The sequence below is a fragment of the Manis pentadactyla genome, chromosome Y, assembly GCF_030020395.1.
Source record: "Manis pentadactyla isolate mManPen7 chromosome Y, mManPen7.hap1, whole genome shotgun sequence".
Classification (NCBI taxonomy): Eukaryota; Metazoa; Chordata; class Mammalia; order Pholidota; family Manidae; genus Manis; species Manis pentadactyla.
This window is the reverse complement of record NC_080039.1, coordinates 19,359,319-19,380,048: the sequence shown is the minus strand read 5'-3', so window position 1 is coordinate 19,380,048 and position 20,730 is coordinate 19,359,319.

Genomic DNA, 20,730 nt, shown 5'->3' with positions numbered 1-20,730 from the left:
AGATAGAAACAAAGATGACAGATAGATTGATAGATTGATTTATTGATGGAATGTAGCAGCCCAGTTGAAAAAAGACGTGCACCTCTTTGTTATCACAGCACTATTCACAATAGCCGACTGTGTCCATCAGTAGGTGAACGAATTAAGAAGATGTGTTACGTATACACAATCAATTATCATTCAGCCATAAGAATAAAACAAATCTTACCATTTCCAAAAACATGGATGGAAGGAGGGGGTATCATGCTCAATGAAATGAGACAAGAAAAGGACATATATCAAATGATTTGACCCATCTGTGGACATGGAGAACCAAGAAAAAAAATGATGGAGCAAAATAGCTGCAGACACACAGAACCCAAGAATGAACTAACAGTAATCAAAGTTAAAGCGACTAGGGAGGATATATGAGAATGGAATGATAACAGTGGGGGAAGAAAGAATGCATTATGTTTGGCACTTGTAATGTTTTGGGAAGGTAGAACCAAGCAGAGAAGACAGTGATTCTACAGTATCTTGCTTTGTTGATGGAAGTGGATGCAGTGGGGCATTGGGCGGATCATCCTGATCAGTGAAGTCTAGTAAATATAGTGTAACACATGAAATTATAGATTAGCAATAAATAAATACATAAATAAATAAATAATCCACTAATACAAATACAGAAGCCTTGTTAAAACAGACAAATGCATCCCTATGTTTATCACAGCACTATTCAAAGTTGCCAAGCTAATTTGTCAGCAGTAGATTAATGGTTCAAGAAGATGTGGTCATATACACAAGGAATATTATTCAGACATAAGAGGAAAACAAATCCTATCATTTGCAACAAAATGAATGGAGCTAGCGGGTATTATGCTCAGTGAAATAAGTGAGGTAGAGAAAAACAACTATGAAATGATTTGACTCATATGTGGAGAAGGAGAACCAAGAAAAAACTGAGGAAACAAAACACCAGTAGGTTCACAGATCCCCAGATTGGGGTAACAGTTACCAAAGGGCAAGAGACTGGGGTGGATAGGTGTGAATGCAAGAAGAAGGGCAGAGGTAAAGATAGCACACTTTACGATTAGCATTATTGTGGGTGCTGGGCATGGGGAGGGATGTACAAAACAGAGAATTAAAGTAGTGATTCTACATTGTCTGACTATCCTCAAAGAGAGTGACTGCAATGGAGTGTATGGAAGGATCTTGGTGATGGGTTTGTTTAGTAAAGATAATGTTTCTCATGAAATTGTGATAAATAAATAGGCAAATAAATGTTTCATAGATGATAGATGAATTACTAACATGATGGATGAATACATATGTAGATGGATGGATAGGTGGAAGATTGATAGGTACCTTGAAAGATAGATGATAGATAGACAGACAGACAGACAGACAGACAGACAGACAGACAGATAGATAGATAGATAGATAGATAGATAGATAGATAGATAGAAATGAAAGATTAGGCAGATATATGGAAGTCAGTTGATAGATTAGAATAGATATATAGATAAGTGGATAGATAATATATTAGATATATGGTAAGATGGTAGATAGATGATATAGATAGATACATGATGGGTTATAGAATATAGAAAGATACATATACAGATAAATTGGTTGATACATGACATGATAGATAGACACAAAGATGACAGATAGATTGATAGATTGATTTATTGATGGAATGTAGCAGCCCAGTTGAAAAAAGACATGTGCACCTCTTTGTTGTCACATCACTATTCACAATAGCCGACTGTGTCCATCAGTAGGTGAACGGATTAAGAAGATGTGGTACATATACACAATCAATTATCATTCAGCCATAAGAACAAAACAAATCCTACCATTTCCAACAACATGGATGGAAGGAGGGGGTATTATGCTCAATGAAATGAGACAGGAAAAGGACAAGTATCAAATGATATGACCCATCTGTGGACATGGAGAACCAAGAAAAAAAATGATGAAGCAAAATAGCTGCAGACACACAGAACCCAAGAATGAAATAACAGTAACCAAAGGGAAAGCGACTAGGGAGGATATATGAGAATGGAGGGATAACAGTGGGGGAAGAAAGAATGCATTATGATTGGCACTTGTAATGTTTTGGGAAGGTAGAACCAAGCAGAGAAGACAGTGATCCTGCAGTACCTTGCTCTGTTGATGGAAGTGGATGCAGTGGGGCATTGGGCGGATAATAGTGATCAGTGAAGTCTAGGAAATGTAGTGTAACACATGTAATTATAGATTAGCAATAAATAAATAAATAAATAAATAATCCAGTAATACAAATACAGAAGCCTAGTTAAAACAGACAAATGCATCCCTATGTTTATCACAGCACTATTCAAAGTTGCCAAGCTAATTTGTCAGCAGTAGATTAAGGGCTCAAGAAGATGTGTCATACACACAAGGAATATTATTCAGACATAAGGAGAAAAGAAATCCTATCATTTGCAACAAAATGAATGGAGCTAGAGGGTATTATGCTCAGTGAAATAAGTGAGGTAGAGAAAAACAACTATCAAATGATTTGACTCATCGGTGGAGAAGGAGAACCAAGAAAAACTGAGGAAACAAAACACCAGTAGGTTCACAGATCCCAAGATTGGGGTAACAGTTACCAAAGGTCAAGAGACTGGGGTGGATAGGTGTGAATGCAAGAAGAAGGGCAGAGGTAAGTTTAGCACACTTTACGATTAGCATTATTGTGGGTGCAGGGCATGGGGAGGGCTGTACAAAACAGAAAAGCCAAGTAGTGATTCTACATTTTCTGACTATCCTCAAAGAGAGTGAATGCAATGGAGTGTATGGAAGGATCTTGGTGATGGGTTAGTTTAGTAAAGATAATATTTCTCATGAAATTGTGATAAATAAATAGGCAAATAAATGTTTCATAGATGATAGATGAATTACTAACATGATAGATGAATACATATGTAGATGGATGGATAGGTGGAAGACTGATAGGTACCTTGAAAGATAGATGATAGATAGACAGACAGACAGATAGATAGATAGATAGATAGATAGATAGATAGATAGATAGATAGATAGATAGTTAGATAGATAGATTGGAAAGATTAGGCAGATATATGGAAGTCAGATGATAGATTAGAATAGATATATAGATAAGTGGATAGATAATATATTAGATATATGGTAAGATGGTAGATAGATGATATAGATAGATACATGATGGGTTATAAAATATAGAAAGATACATATACAGATAGATTGGTTGATACATGACATGAAAATAGAAACAAAGATGACAGATAGATTGATAGATTGATTTATTGATGGAATGTAGCAGCCCAGTTGAAAAAAGACATGTGCACCTCTTTGTTATCACAGCACTATTCACAATAGCCGACTGTGTCCATCAGTAGGTGAACGGATTAAGAAGATGTGGTACATATACACAATCAATTATCATTCAGCCATAAGAATAAATCAAATCCTACCATTTCCAAAAACATGGATGGGAGGAGGGGGCATCATGCTCAATGAAATGAGACAAGAAAAGGACAAGTATCAAATGATTTGACCCATCTGTGGACATGGAGAACCAAGAAAAAAAATGATGAAGCAAAATAGCTGCAGACACACAGAACCCAAGAATGAAATAACAGTAACCAAAGGGAAAGCGACTAGGGAGGATATATGAGAATGGAGGGATAACAGTGGGGGAAGAAAGAATGCATTATGATTGGCACTTGTAATGTTTTGCGAAGGTAGAACCAAGCAGAGAAGACAGTGATTCTACAGTACCTTGCTCTGCTGATGGAAGTGGATGCAGTGGGGCATTGGGCGGATCATCGTAATCAGGGAAGTCTAGTAAATGTAGTGTAACACATGTAATTATAGATTAGCAATAAATAAATAAATAAATAAATAATCCAGAAATACAAATACAGAAGCCTAGTTAAAACAGACAAATGAATCCCTTTGTTTATCACAGCACTATTCAAAGATGCCAAGCTAATTTGTCAGCAGTAGATTAATGGCTCAAGAAGATGTGGTCATATACACAAGGAATATTATTCAGACAAAAGAAGAAAAGAAATCCTATCATTTGCAACAACATGAATGGAGCTAGAGGGTATTATGATCAGTGAAATAAGTGAGGTAGAGAAAAACAACTATCAAATGATTTGACCCATCTGTGGAGATGGAGAACCAAGAAAAAACTGAGGGAACAAAACAGCAGTAGGTTCACAGATCCCAAGATTGGGGTAACAGTTACCTAAGGGCAAGAGACTGTGTTGGATAGGTGTGAATGCAAGAAGAAGGGCAGAGGAAAGGATAGCACACTTTACGATTAGCATTATTGTGGGTGCAGGGCATGGGGAGGGCTGTACAAAACAGAGAAGCCAAGTAGTGATTCTACATTATCTGACTATCCTCAAAGAGAGTGACTGCAATGGAGTGTATGGAAGGATCTTGGTAATGGGTTAGTTTAGTAAAGATAATATTTCTCATGAAATTGTGATAAATAAATAGGCAAATAAATGTTTCATAGATGATAGATGAATTACTAACATGATAGATGAATACATATGTAGATGGACGGATAGGTGGAAGATTGATAGTTACCTTGAAAGATAGATAATAGATAGACAGACATATTGATAGATAGATAGGTAGAAAGATATATAGATAGATAGATAGATAAATAGATAGATAGATAGATAGGTAGATAGATAGATAGATAGATAGATAGATAGGAAAGATTAGGCAGATATTTGGAAGTCAGATGACAGACTAGAATAGATAGATAGATAAGTGTATAGATAATATATTAGATATATGGAAAGATGGTAGATAGATGATATAGATAGATACATGATGGGTTATAGAATATAGAAAGATTCATATACAGATAGATCGGTTGATACATGACATTATAGATAGAAACAAAGATGACAGATAGATTGATAGATTGATTTATTGACGGAATGTAGCAGCCCAGTTGAAAAAAGACATGTGCACCTCTTTGTTATCACAGCACTATTCTCAATAGCCTACTGTGTCCATCAATAGGTGAACGGATTAAGAAGATGTGGTACATACACACAATCAATTATCATTCAGCCATAAGAAGAAAACAAATCCTACCATTTCCAGCAACATGGATGGAAAGAGGGGCTATTATGCTCAATGAAATGAGACAGGAAAAGGACAAGTATCAAATGATTTGACCCATCTGTGGACATGGATAACCAAGAAAAAACTGATGGCGTAAAATACCTGCAGATACACAGAACCCAAGAATGAACTAACAGTTACCCAAGGGAAAGCGACAAGGGAGGACTTGTGAGAATTTAGGGATAACATTGGGGGGAGAAAGAATGCATTATGATTGGCACATGTAATGTTTTCGGAGGGTAGAACCAAGAAGAGAAGACAGGGATTCTACAGTACCTTGCTCTGTTGATGGAAGTGGATGCAGTGGGGCATTGGGCGGATCTTCGTGATCAGGGAAGTCTAGTGAATGTAGTGTTACACATGTAATTATAGATTAGCAATAAATAAATGAATAAATAAATAAATAATCCAGTAACACAAATACAGAAGCCTAGTTAAAACGGACAAATGCATCCCTATGTTTATCACAGCACTATTCAATGTTGCCAAGCTAATTTGTCATCAGGAGATTAATGGCTCCAGAAGATGTGCTCATATACACAGGAAATATTATTCAGACATAAGAAGAAAACAAATCCTATCATTTGCAACAACAAGAATGGAGCTAGAGGGTATTATGCTCAGTGAAATAAGTGAGGTAGAGAAAAACAACTATCAAATGATTTGACCCAACTGTGGATATGGAGAACCAAGTTAAAACTGAGGGAAAAAAACACCAGTAGGTTCACATATCACAAGATTGGGGTAACAGTTACCAAAGTTCTAGAGACTGGGGTGGATAGGTGTGAATGCAAGAAGAAGGGCAGAGGTAAGGATAGCACACTTTACGATTAGCATTATTGTGGTTGCTGGGCATGGGGAGGGCTGTACAGAACAGAGAAGACAAGTAGTGAATCTACATTATCTGACAATGCTCAAAGATAGTGACTGCAATGGAGTGTATGGAAGGATCTTGGTGATGGGTTAGTTTAATAAAGATAATATTTCTCATGAAATTTTGATAAATAAATACGCAAATAAATGTTTCATAGATGATACATGAATTACTAACATGATAGATGAATACATATGTAGATGGATGGATAGGTGGAAGACTGATACGTACCTTGAAAGATAGATGATAGATAGACAGACAGATAGATAGATAGATAGATAGGTTGATAGATAGATAGATAGATAGATAGATAGATAGATAGATAGATAGATAGATAGATAGGAAAGATTAGGCAGATATATGGAAGTCAGATGTTAGATTAGAATGGATATACAGATAAGAGGATAGATAATATATTAGATATATTGTAAGATGGTAGATGGATGATATAGATAGATACATGATGGGTTATAGAATATAGAAAGATACATATACAGATAGATTGGTTGATACATGACATGATAGATAGAAACAAAAATGACAGATAGATTGATAGATTGATTTATTGATGGAATGTAGCAGCCCAGTTGAAAAAAGGCATGTCCACTTTTTTGTTGTCACAGCACTAATCACAATAGCGAACTGTGTCCATCAGTAGGTGAATGGATTATGAAGATGAAGTACATATACACAATCAATTATCATTCAGCCATAAGAATAAAACAAATCCTACCATTTCCAACAACATGGATGGAAGGAGGGGTTATAATGCCCATAGAAATGAGACAGGAAACGGACATGAATCAAATGATTTGGCCCTTCTGTGGACATGGAGAACCAAGAAAAAAAACTGATGGAGCAAAATAGCTGCGGACACACAGAAACAAAGAATGAACTAAAAGTTACCAAAGGGAAAGCGACTAGGGAGGACATCTGAGAATGGAGGGATAACAGTGGGGGGAGAAAGAATGCATTATGACTGGCAAATGTAATGTTTTCGGAGGTTAGAACCAAGCAGAGAAGACAGTTTTTCTACAGTACCTTGCTCTGTTAATGGAAGTGGATTCAGTGGGGCATTGGGCTCATCTTCGTGATCAGGGAAGTCTAGTGAATGTAGTGTTACACATGTAATTATAGATAAGTAATAAATAAATAAATAAATAAATAAATAATCCAGTAAAACATATACAGAAGCCTAGTTAAAACAGACAAATGCATCCCTATGTTTATCACAGCACAATTCAAAGTTGCCAAGCTAATTTGTCAACACTAGATTAATGGCCCTAGAAGATGTGGTAATACACACAAGGAATATTATTCAGACATGAGAAGAAAAAAAATCCTATCATTAGCAACAACATGAATGGAGCTAGAGGATATTATACTCAGGGAAATAAGAGAGGTAGGGAAAAACAACTATCAAATGACTTGACCCACCTGTGGAGATGGAGGACCAAGATAAAACTGAGGGAACAAAACACCAGTAGGTTCACAGATCCCAAGATTGGGGTAACAGTTACCAAAGGGCCAGAGACTGTGGTGGATAGGTGTGAATAATGCAAGAAGAAGGGCAGAGGTAAGGATAGCACACTTTACGATTAGCATTATTGTGGGTGCAAGGCAAATGAAGGGCTGTACAAAACAGAGAAGCCAAGTAGTGATTCTACATTATCTGACTATCCTCAAAGAGAGTGACTGCAATGGAGTGTATGGAAGGATCTTGGTGATGGGTTAGTTTAGTAAAGATAATATTTCTCATGAAACTGTGATAAATAAATAGGCAAATAAATGTTTCATAGATGATAGATGAATTACTAACATGATAGATGAATACATATGTAGATGGATGGATAGGTGGAAGACTGATAGGTACCTTGAAAGATAGATGATAGATAGACAGACAGACAGATAGATAGATAGATAGATAGATAGATAGATAGATAGATAGTTAGATAGATAGATTGGAAAGATTAGGCAGATATATGGAAGTCAGATGATAGATTAGAATAGATATATATATAAGTGGATATATAATATATTAAATATATGGTAAGATGGTAGATAGATGATATAGATAGATACATGATGGGTTATAGAACATAGAAGGATACATATACAGATAGATTGGTTGATACATGACATGATAGATAGAAACAAAGATGACAGATAGATTGATAGATTGATTTATAGATGGAATGTAGCAGCCCAGTTGAAAAAAGACATGTGCACCTCTTTGTTATCACAGCACTATTCACAATAGCCGACTGTGTCCATCAGTAGGTGAACGGATTATGAAGATGTGGTACATATACACAATCAATTATCATTCAGCCATAAGAAGAAAACAAATCCTACCATTTCCAATAACATGGATGGAAGGAGGGGGTATCATGCTCAATGAAATGAGACAGATAAAGGACAAGTATCAAATGATTTGACCCATCTGTGGACATGGAGAACCAAGAAAATACTGATGGAGCAAAATAGCAGCAGACACACAGAACCCAAGAATGAACTAACAGTAACCAAAGTTAAAGCGACTAGGGAGGATATATGAGAATGGAGGGATAACAGTGGGGGAAGAAAGAATGCATTATGACTGGCAAATGTAATGTTTTCGGAGGGTAGAACCAAGCAGAGAAGACAGTGTTTCTACAGTATCTTGCTTTGTTGATGGAAGTGGATGCAGTGGGGCATTGGGCGGATCATCCTGATCAGTGAAGTCTAGTAAATATAGTGTAACACATGAAATTATAGATTAGCAATAAATAAATACATAAATAAATAAATAATCCACTAATACAAATACAGAAGCCTAGTTAAAACAGACAAATGCATCCCTATGTTTATCACAGCACTATTCAAAGTTGCCAAGCTAATTTGTCAGCAGTAGATTAATGGTTCAAAAAGATGTGGTCATATACACAAGGAATATTATTCAGACATAAGAGGAAAACAAATCCTATCATTTGCAACAAAATGAATGGAGCTAGCGGGTATTATGCTCAGTGAAATAAGTGTGGTAGAGAAAAACAACTATGAAATGATTTGACTCATCTGTGGAGAAGGAGAACCAAGAAAAAACTGAGGAAACAAAACACCAGTAGGTTCACAGATCCCCAGATTGGGGTAACAGTTACCAAAGGGCAAGAGACTGGGGTGGATAGGTGTGAATGTAAGAAGAAGGGCAGAGGTAAGGATAGCACACTTTACGATTAGCATTATTGTGGGTGCTGGGCATGGGGAGGGCTGTACAAAACAGAGAATCCAAGTAGTGATTCTACATTGTCTGACTATCCTCAAAGAGAGTGACTGCAATGGAGTGTATGGAAGGATCTTGGTGATGGGTTTGTTTAGTAAAGATAATGTTTCTCATGAAATTGTGATAAATAAATAGGCAAATAAATGTTTCATAGATGATAGATGAATTACTAACATGATAGATGAATACATATGTAGATGGATGGATAGGTGGAAGATTGATAGGTACCTTGAAAGATAGATGATAGATAGACAGACAGACAGACAGACAGACAGACAGAGAGACAGACAGACAGATAGATAGATAGATAGATAGATAGATAGATAGATAGAAATGAAATATTAGGCAGATATATGGAAGTCAGTTGATAGATTAGAATAGATATATAGATAAGTGGATAGATAATATATTAGATATATGGTAAGATGGTAGATAGATGATATAGATAGATACATGATGGGTTATGGAATATAGAAAGATACATATACAGATAGATTGGTTGATACATGACATGATAGATAGACACAAAGATGACAGATAGATTGATAGATTGATTTATTGATGGAATGTAGCAGCCCAGTTGAAAAAAGACATGTGCACCTCTTTGTTGTCACATCACTATTCACAATAGCCGACTGTGTCCATCAGTAGGTGAACGGATTAAGAAGATGTGGTACATATACACAATCAATTATCATTCAGCCATAAGAATAAAACAAATCCTACCATTTCCAACAACATGGATGGAAGGAGGGGGTATTATGCTCAATGAAATGAGACAGGAAAAGGACAAGTATCAAATGATATGACCCATCTGTGGACATGGAGAACCAAGAAAAAAAAAGATGGAGCATAATAGCTGCAGACACACAGAACATAAGAATGAACTAACAGTAACCAAAGGGAAAGCGACTAGGGAGGATATATGAGAATGGAGGTATAACAGTGGGGGAAGAAAGAATGCATTATGATTGGCACTTTTAATGTTTTGGGAATGTAGAACCAAGCAGAGAAGACAGTGATCCTGCAGTACCTTGCTCTGTTGATGGAAGTGGATGCAGTGGGGCATTGGGCGGATAATAGTGATCAGTGAAGTCTAGTAAATGTAGTGTAACACATGTAATTATAGATTAGCAATAAATAAATAAATAAATAAATAATCCAGTAATACAAATACAGAAGCCTAGTTAAAACAGACAAATGCATCCCTATGTTTATCACAGCACTATTCAAAGTTGCCAAGCTAATTTGTCAGCAGTAGATTAAGGGCTCAAGAAGATGTGTCATACACACAAGGAATATTATTCAGACATAAGAAGAAAAGAAATCCTATCATTTGCAACAAAATGAATGGAGCTAGAGGGTATTATGCTCAGTGAAGTAAGTGAGGTATAGAAAAACAACTATTAAATGATTTGACTCATCTGTGGAGAAGGAGAACCAAGAAAAAACTGAGGAAACAAAACACCAGTAGGTTCACAGATCCCAAGATTGGGTAACAGTTACCAAAGGGCAAGAGACTGTGTTGGATAGGTGTGAATGCAAGAAGAAGGGCAGAGGAAATTATAGCACACTTTACGATTAGCATTATTGTGGGTGCAGGGCATGGGGAGGGCTGTACAAAACAGAGAAGCCAAGTAGTGATTCTACATTATCTGACTATCCTCAAAGAGAGTGACTGCAATTTAGTGTATGGAAGGATCTTGGTGATGGGTTTGTTTAGTAAAGATAATGTTTCTCATGAAACTGTGATAAATAAATAGGCAAATAAATGTTTCATAGATGATAGATGAATTACTAACATGATAGATGAATACATATGTAGATGGATGGATAGGTGGAAGATTGATAGGTACCTTGAAAGATAGATGATAGATAGACAGACAGACAGACAGACAGACAGACAGACAGACAGACAGATAGATAGATAGATAGATAGAAATGAAAGATTAGGCAGATATATGGAAGTCAGATGATAGATTAGAATAGATATATAGACAAGTGGTTAGATAATATATTAGATATATGGTAAGATGGTAGATAGATGATATAGATAGATACATGATGGGTTATAGAATATAGAAAGATACATATACAGATAGATTGGTTGATACATGACATGATAGATAGAAACAAAGATGACAGATAGATTGATAGATTGATTTATTGATGGAATGTAGCAGCCCAGTTGAAAAAAGACGTGCACCTCTTTGTTATCACAGCACTATTCACAATAGCCGACTGTGTCCATCAGTAGGTGAACGGATTAAGAAGATGTGTTACATATACACAATCAATTATCATTCAGCCATAAGAATAAAACAAATCTTACCATTTCCAAAAACATGGATGGAAGGAGGGGGTATCATGCTCAATGAAATGAGACAAGAAAAGGACATATATCAAATGATTTGACCCATCTGTGGACATGGAGAACCAAGAAAAAAAATGATGGAGCAAAATAGCTGCAGACACACAGAACCCAAGAATGAACTAACAGTAACCAAAGTTAAAGCGACTAGGGAGGATATATGAGAATGGAGGGTTAACAGTGGGGGAAGAAAGAATGCATTATGTTTGGCACTTGTAATGTTTTGGGAAGGTAGAACCAAGCAGAGAAGACAGTGATTCTACAGTATCTTGCTTTGTTGATGGAAGTGGATGCAGTGGGGCATTGGGCGGATCATCCTGATCAGTGAAGTCTAGTAAATATAGTGTAACACATGAAATTATAGATTAGCAATAAATAAATACATAAATAAATAAATAATCCACTAATACAAATACAGAAGCCTAGTTAAAACAGACAAATGCATCCCTATGTTTATCACAGCACTATTCAAAGTTGCCAAGCTAATTTGTCAGCAGTAGATTAATGGTTCAAGAAGATGTGGTCATATACACAAGGAATATTATTCAGACATAAGAGGAAAACAAATCCTATCATTTGCAACAAAATGAATGGAGCTAGCGGGTATTATGCTCAGTGAAATAAGTGAGGTAGAGAAAAACAACTATGAAATGATTTGACTCATCTGTGGAGAAGGAGAACCAAGAAAAAACTGAGGAAACAAAACACCAGTAGGTTCACAGATCCCCAGATTGGGGTAACAGTTACCAAAGGGCAAGAGACTGGGGTGGAAAGGTGTGAATGTAAGAAGAAGGGCAGAGGTAAGGATAGCACACTTTACGATTAGCATTATTGTGGGTGCTGGGCATGGGGAGGGCTGTACAAAACAGAGAATCCAAGTAGTGATTCTACATTGTCTGACTATCCTCAAAGAGAGTGACTGCAATGGAGTGTATGGAAGGATCTTGGTGATGGGTTTGTTTAGTAAAGATAATGTTTCTCATGAAATTGTGATAAATAAATAGGCAAATAAATGTTTCATAGATGATAGATGAATTACTAACATGATAGATGAATACATATGTAGATGGATGGATAGGTGGAAGATTGATAGGTACCTTGAAAGATAGATGATAGATAGACAGACAGACAGACAGACAGACAGACATACAGACAGACAGACAGACAGATAGATAGATAGATAGATAGATAGATAGATAGATAGAAATGAAATATTAGGCAGATATATGGAAGTCAGTTGATAGATTAGAATAGATATATAGATAAGTGGATAGATAATATATTAGATATATGGTAAGATGGTAGATAGATGATATAGATAGATACATGATGGGTTATAGAATATAGAAAGATACATATACAGATAGATTGGTTGATACATGACATGATAGATAGACACAAAGATGACAGATAGATTGATAGATTGATTTATTGATGGAATGTAGCAGCCCAGTTGAAAAAAGACATTTGCACCTCTTTGTTGTCACATCACTATTCACAATAGCCGACTGTGTCCATCAGTAGGTGAACGGATTAAGAAGATGTGGTACATATACACAATCAATTATCATTCAGCCATAAGAATAAAACAAATCCTACCATTTCCAACAACATGGATGGAAGGAGGGGGTATTATGCTCAATGAAATGAGACAGGAAAAGGACAAGTATCAAATGATATGACCCATCTGTGGACATGGAGAACCAAGAAAAAAAAAGATGGAGCATAATAGCTGCAGACACACAGAACATAAGAATGAACTAACAGTAACCAAAGGGAAAGAGACTAGGGAGGATATATGAGAATGGAGGTATAACAGTGGGGGAAGAAAGAATGCATTATGATTGGCACTTTTAATGTTTTGGGAATGTAGAACCAAGCAGAGAAGACAGTGATCCTGCAGTACCTTGCTCTGTTGATGGAAGTGGATGCAGTGGGGCATTGGGCGGATAATCGTGATCAGTGAAGTCTAGTAAATGTAGTGTAACACATGTAATTATAGATTAGCAATAAATAAATAAATAAATAAATAATCCAGTAATACAAATACAGAAGCCTAGTTAAAACAGACAAATGCATCCCTATGTTTATCACAGCACTATTCAAAGTTGCCAAGCTAATTTGTCAGCAGTAGATTAAGGGCTCAAGAAGATGTGTCATACACACAAGGAATATTATTCAGACATAAGAAGAAAAGAAATCCTATCATTTGCAACAAAATGAATGGAGCTAGAGGGTATTATGCTCAGTGAAGTAAGTGAGGTATAGAAAAACAACTATCAAATGATTTGACTCATCTGTGGAGAAGGAGAACCAAGAAAAAACTGAGGAAACAAAACACCAGTAGGTTCACAGATCCCAAGATTGGGGTAACAGTTACCAAAGGGCAAGAGACTGTGTTGGATAGGTGTGAATGCAAGAAGAAGGGCAGAGGAAAGGATAGCACACTTTACGATTAGCATTATTGTGGGTGCAGGGCATGGGGAGGGCTGTACAAAACAGAGAAGCCAAGTAGTGATTCTACATTATCTGACTATCCTCAAAGAGAGTGACTGCAATTTAGTGTATGGAAGGATCTTGGTGAAGGGTTTGTTTAGTAAAGATAATGTTTCTCATGAAACTGTGATAAATAAATAGGCAAATAAATGTTTCATAGATGATAGATGAATTACTAACATGATAGATGAATACATATGTAGATGGATGGATAGGTGGAAGATTGATAGGTACCTTGAAAGATAGATGATAGATAGACAGACAGACAGACAGACAGACAGACAGACAGACAGACAGATAGATAGATAGATAGATAGAAATGAAAGATTAGGCAGATATATGGAAGTCAGATGATAGATTAGAATAGATATATAGACAAGTGGTTAGATAATATATTAGATATATGGTAAGATGGTAGATAGATGATATAGATAGATACATGATGGGTTATAGAATATAGAAAGATACATATACAGATAGATTGGTTGATACATGACATGATAGATAGAAACAAAGATGACAGATAGATTGATAGATTGATTTATTGATGGAATGTAGCAGCCCAGTTGAAAAAAGACGTGCACCTCTTTGTTATCACAGCACTATTCACAATAGCCGACTGTGTCCATCAGTAGGTGAACGGATTAAGAAGATGTGTTACATATACACAATCAATTATCATTCAGCCATAAGAATAAAACAAATCTTACCATTTCCAAAAACATGGATGGAAGGAGGGGGTATCATGCTCAATGAAATGAGACAAGAAAAGGACATATATCAAATGATTTGACCCATCTGTGGACATGGAGAACCAAGAAAAAAAATGATGGAGCAAAATAGCTGCAGACACACAGAACCCAAGAATGAACTAACAGTAACCAAAGTTAAAGCGACTAGGGAGGATATATGAGAATGGAGGGTTAACAGTGGGGGAAGAAAGAATGCATTATGTTTGGCACTTGTAATGTTTTGGGAAGGTAGAACCAAGCAGAGAAGACAGTGATTCTACAGTATCTTGCTTTGTTGATGGAAGTGGATGCAGTGGGGCATTGGGCGGATCATCCTGATCAGTGAAGTCTAGTAAATATAGTGTAACACATGAAATTATAGATTAGCAATAAATAAATACATAAATAAATAAATAATCCACTAATACAAATACAGAAGCCTAGTTAAAACAGACAAATGCATCCCTATGTTTATCACAGCACTATTCAAAGTTGCCAAGCTAATTTGTCAGCAGTAGATTAATGGTTCAAGAAGATGTGGTCATATACACAAGGAATATTATTCAGACATAAGAGGAAAACAAATCCTATCATTTGCAACAAAATGAATGGAGCTAGCGGGTATTATGCTCAGTGAAATAAGTGAGGTAGAGAAAAACAACTATGAAATGATTTGACTCATCTGTGGAGAAGGAGAACCAAGAAAAAACTGAGGAAACAAAACACCAGTAGGTTCACAGATCCCCAGATTGGGGTAACAGTTACCAAAGGGCAAGAGAATGGGGTGGAAAGGTGTGAATGTAAGAAGAAGGGCAGAGTTAAGGATAGCACACTTTACGATTAGCATTATTGTGGGTGCTGGGCATGGGGAGGGCTGTACAAAACAGAGAATCCAAGTAGTGATTCTACATTGTCTGACTATCCTCAAAGAGAGTGACTGCAATGGAGTGTATGGAAGGATCTTGGTGATGGGTTTGTTTAGTAAAGATAATGTTTCTCATGAAATTGTGATAAATAAATAGGCAAATAAATGTTTCATAGATGATAGATGAATTACTAACATGATAGATGAATACATATGTAGATGGATGGATAGGTGGAAGATTGATAGGTACCTTGAAAGATAGATGATAGATAGACAGACAGACAGACAGACAGACAGACATACAGACAGACAGACAGACAGATAGATAGATAGATAGATAGATAGATAGATAGATAGATAGATAGAAATGAAATATTAGGCAGATATATGGAAGTCAGTTGATAGATTAGAATAGATATATAGATAAGTGAATAGATAATATATTAGATATATGGTAAGATGGTAGATAGATGATATAGATAGATACATGATGGGTTATGGAATATAGAAAGATACATATACAGATAGATTGGTTGATACATGACATGATAGATAGACACAAAGATGACAGATAGATTGATAGATTGATTTATTGATGGAATGTAGCAGCCCAGTTGAAAAAAGACATGTGCACCTCTTTGTTGTCACATCACTCTTCACAATAGCCGACTGTGTCCATCAGTAGGTGAACGGATTAAGAAGATGTGGTACATATACACAATCAATTATCATTCAGCCATAAGAATAAAACAAATCCTACCATTTCCAACAACATGGATGGAAGGAGGGGGTATTATGCTCAATGAAATGAGACAGGAAAAGGACAAGTATCAAATGATATGACCCATCTGTGGACATGGAGAACCAAGAAAAAAAAAGATGGAGCATAATAGCTGCAGACACACAGAACATAAGAATGAACTAACAGTAACCAAAGGGAAAGAGACTAGGGAGGATATATGAGAATGGAGGTATAACAGTGGGGGAAGAAAGAATGCATTATGATTGGCACTTTTAATGTTTTGGGAATGTAGAACCAAGCAGAGAAGACAGTGATCCTGCAGTACCTTGCTCTGTTGATGGAAGTGGATGCAGTGGGGCATTGGGCGGATAATCGTGATCAGTGAAGTCTAGTAAATGTAGTGTAACACATGTAATTATAGATTAGCAATAAATAAATAAATAAATAAATAATCCAGTAATACAAATACAGAAGCCTAGTTAAAACAGACAAATGCATCCCTATGTTTATCACAGCACTATTCAAAGTTGCCAAGCTAATTTGTCAGCAGTAGATTAAGGGCTCAAGAAGATGTGTCATACACACAAGGAATATTATTCAGACATAAGAAGAAAAGAAATCCTATCATTTGCAACAAAATGAATGGAGCTAGAGTGTATTATGCTCAGTGAAGTAAGTGAGGTATAGAAAAACAACTATCAAATGATTTGACTCATCTGTGGAGAAGGAGAACCAAGAAAAAACTGAGGAAACAAAACACCAGTAGGTTCACAGATCCCAAGATTGGGGTAACAGTTACCAAAGGGCAAGAGACTGTGTTGGATAGGTGTGAATGCAAGAAGAAGGGCAGAGGAAAGGATAGCACACTTTACGATTAGCATTATTGTGGGTGCAGGGCATGGGGAGGGCTGTACAAAACAGAGAAGCCAAGTAGTGATTCTACATTATCTGACTATCCTCAAAGAGAGTGACTGCAATTTAGTGTATGGAAGGATCTTGGTGAAGGGTTTGTTTAGTAAAGATAATGTTTCTCATGAAACTGTGATAAATAAATAGGCAAATAAATGTTTCATAGATGATAGATGAATTACTAACATGATAGATGAATACATATGTAGATGGATGGATAGGTGGAAGATTGATAGGTACCTTGAAAGATAGATGATAGATAGACAGACAGACAGACAGACAGACAGACAGACAGACAGACAGATAGATAGATAGATAGATAGAAATGAAAGATTAGGCAGATATATGGAAGTCAGATGATAGATTAGAATAGATATATAGACAAGTGGTTAGATAATATATTAGATATATGGTAAGATGGTAGATAGATGATATAGATAGATACATGATGGGTTATAGAATATAGAAAGATACATATACAGATAGATTGGTTGATACATGACATGATAGATAGAAACAAAGATGACAGATAGATTGATAGATTGATTTATTGATGGAATGTAGCAGCCCAGTTGAAAAAAGACGTGCACCTCTTTGTTATCACAGCACTATTCACAATAGCCGACTGTGTCCATCAGTAGGTGAACGGATTAAGAAGATGTGTTACATATACACAATCAATTATCATTCAGCCATAAGAATAAAACAAATCTTACCATTTCCAAAAACATGGATGGAAGGAGGGGGTATCATGCTCAATGAAATGAGACAAGAAAAGGACATATATCAAATGATTTGACCCATCTGTGGACATGGAGAACCAAGAAAAAAAATGATGGAGCAAAATAGCTGCAGACACACAGAACCCAAGAATGAACTAACAGTAACCAAAGTTAAAGCGACTAGGGAGGATATATGAGAATGGAGGGTTAACAGTGGGGGAAGAAAGAATGCATTATGTTTGGCACTTGTAATGTTTTGGGAAGGTAGAACCAAGCAGAGAAGACAGTGATTCTACAGTATCTTGCTTTGTTGATGGAAGTGGATGCAGTGGGGCATTGGGCGGATCATCCTGATCAGTGAAGTCTAGTAAATATAGTGTAACACATGAAATTATAGATTAGCAATAAATAAATACATAAATAAATAAATAATCCACTAATACAAATACAGAAGCCTAGTTAAAACAGACAAATGCATCCCTATGTTTATCACAGCACTATTCAAAGTTGCCAAGCTAATTTGTCAGCAGTAGATTAATGGTTCAAGAAGATGTGGTCATATACACAAGGAATATTATTCAGACATAAGAGGAAAACAAATCCTATCATTTGCAACAAAATGAATGGAGCTAGCGGGTAATATGCTCAGTGAAATAAGTGAGGTAGAGAAAAACAACTATGAAATGATTTGACTCATCTGTGGAGAAGGAGAACCAAGAAAAAACTGAGGAAACAAAACACCAGTAGGTTCACAGATCCCCAGATTGGGGTAACAGTTACCAAAGGGCAAGAGACTGGGGTGGATAGGTGTGAATGTAAGAAGAAGGGCAGAGGTAAGGATAGCACACTTTACGATTAGCATTATTGTGGGTGCTGGGCATGGGGAGGGCTGTACAAAACAGAGAATCCAAGTAGTGATTCTACATTGTCTGACTATCCTCAAAGAGAGTGACTGCAATGGAGTGTATGGAAGGATCTTGGTGATGGGTTTGTTTAGTAAAGATAATGTTTCTCATGAAATTGTGATAAATAAATAGGCAAATAAATGTTTCATAGATGATAGATGAATTACTAACATGATAGATGAATACATATGTAGATGGATGGATAGGTGGAAGATTGATAGGTACCTTGAAAGATAGATGATAGATAGACAGACAGACAGACAGACAGACAGACATACAGACAGACAGACAGATAGATAGATAGATAGATAGATAGATAGATAGATAGATAGATAGATAGAAATGAAATATTAGGCAGATATATGGAAGTCAGTTGATAGATTAGAATAGATATATAGATAAGTGGATAGATAATATATTAGATATATGGTAAGATGGTAGATAGATGATATAAATAGATACATGATGGGTTATGGAATATAGAAAGATACATATACAGATAGATTGGTTGATACATGACATGATAGATAGACACAAAGATGACAGATAGATTGATAGATTGATTTATTGATGGAATGTAGCAGCCCAGTTGAAAAAAGACATGTGCACCTCTTTGTTGTCACATCACTATTCACAATAGCCGACTGTGTCCATCAGTAGGTGAACGGATTAAGAAGATGTGGTACATATACACAATCAATTATCATTCAGCCATAAGAATAAAACAAATCCTACCATTTCCAACAACATGGATGGAAGGAGGGGGTATTATGCTCAATGAAATGAGACAGGAAAAGGTCAAGTATCAAATGATATGACCCATCTGTGGACATGGAGAACCAAGAAAAAAAAAGATGGAGCATAATAGCTGCAGACACACAGAACATAAGAATGAACTAACAGTAACCAAAGGGAAAGCGACTAGGGAGGATATATGAGAATGGAGGTATAACAGTGGGGGAAGAAAGAATGCATTATGATTGGCACTTTTAATGTTTTGGGAATGTAGAACCAAGCAGAGAAGACAGTGATCCTGCAGTACCTTGCTCTGTTGATGGAAGTGGATGCAGTGGGGCATTGGGCGGATAATCGTGATCAGTGAAGTCTAGTAAATGTAGTGTAACACATGTAATTATAGATTAGCAATATAAATAAATAAATAAATAAATAATCCAGTAATACAAATACAGAAGCCTAGTTAAAACAGACAAATGCATCCCTATGTTTATCACAGCACTATTCAAAGTTGCCAAGCTAATTTGTCAGCAGTAGATTAAGGGCTCAAGAAGATGTGTCATACACACAAGGAATATTATTCAGACATAAGAAGAAAAGAAATCCTATCATTTGCAACAAAATGAATGGAGCTAGAGGGTATTATGCTCAGTGAAGTAAGTGAGGTATAGAAAAACAACTATCAAATGATTTGACTCATCTGTGGAGAAGGAGAACCAAGAAAAAACTGAGGAAACAAAACACCAGTAGGTTCACAGATCCCAAGATTGGGGTAACAGTTACCAAAGGGCAAGAGACTGTGTTGGATAGGTGTGAATGCAAGAAGAAGGGCAGAGGAAAGGATAGCACACTTTACGATTAGCATTATTGTGGGTGCAGGGCATGGGGAGGGCTGTACAAAACAGAGAAGCCAAGTAGTGATTCCACATTATCTGACTATCCTCAAAGAGAGTGACTGCAATGGAGTGTGTGG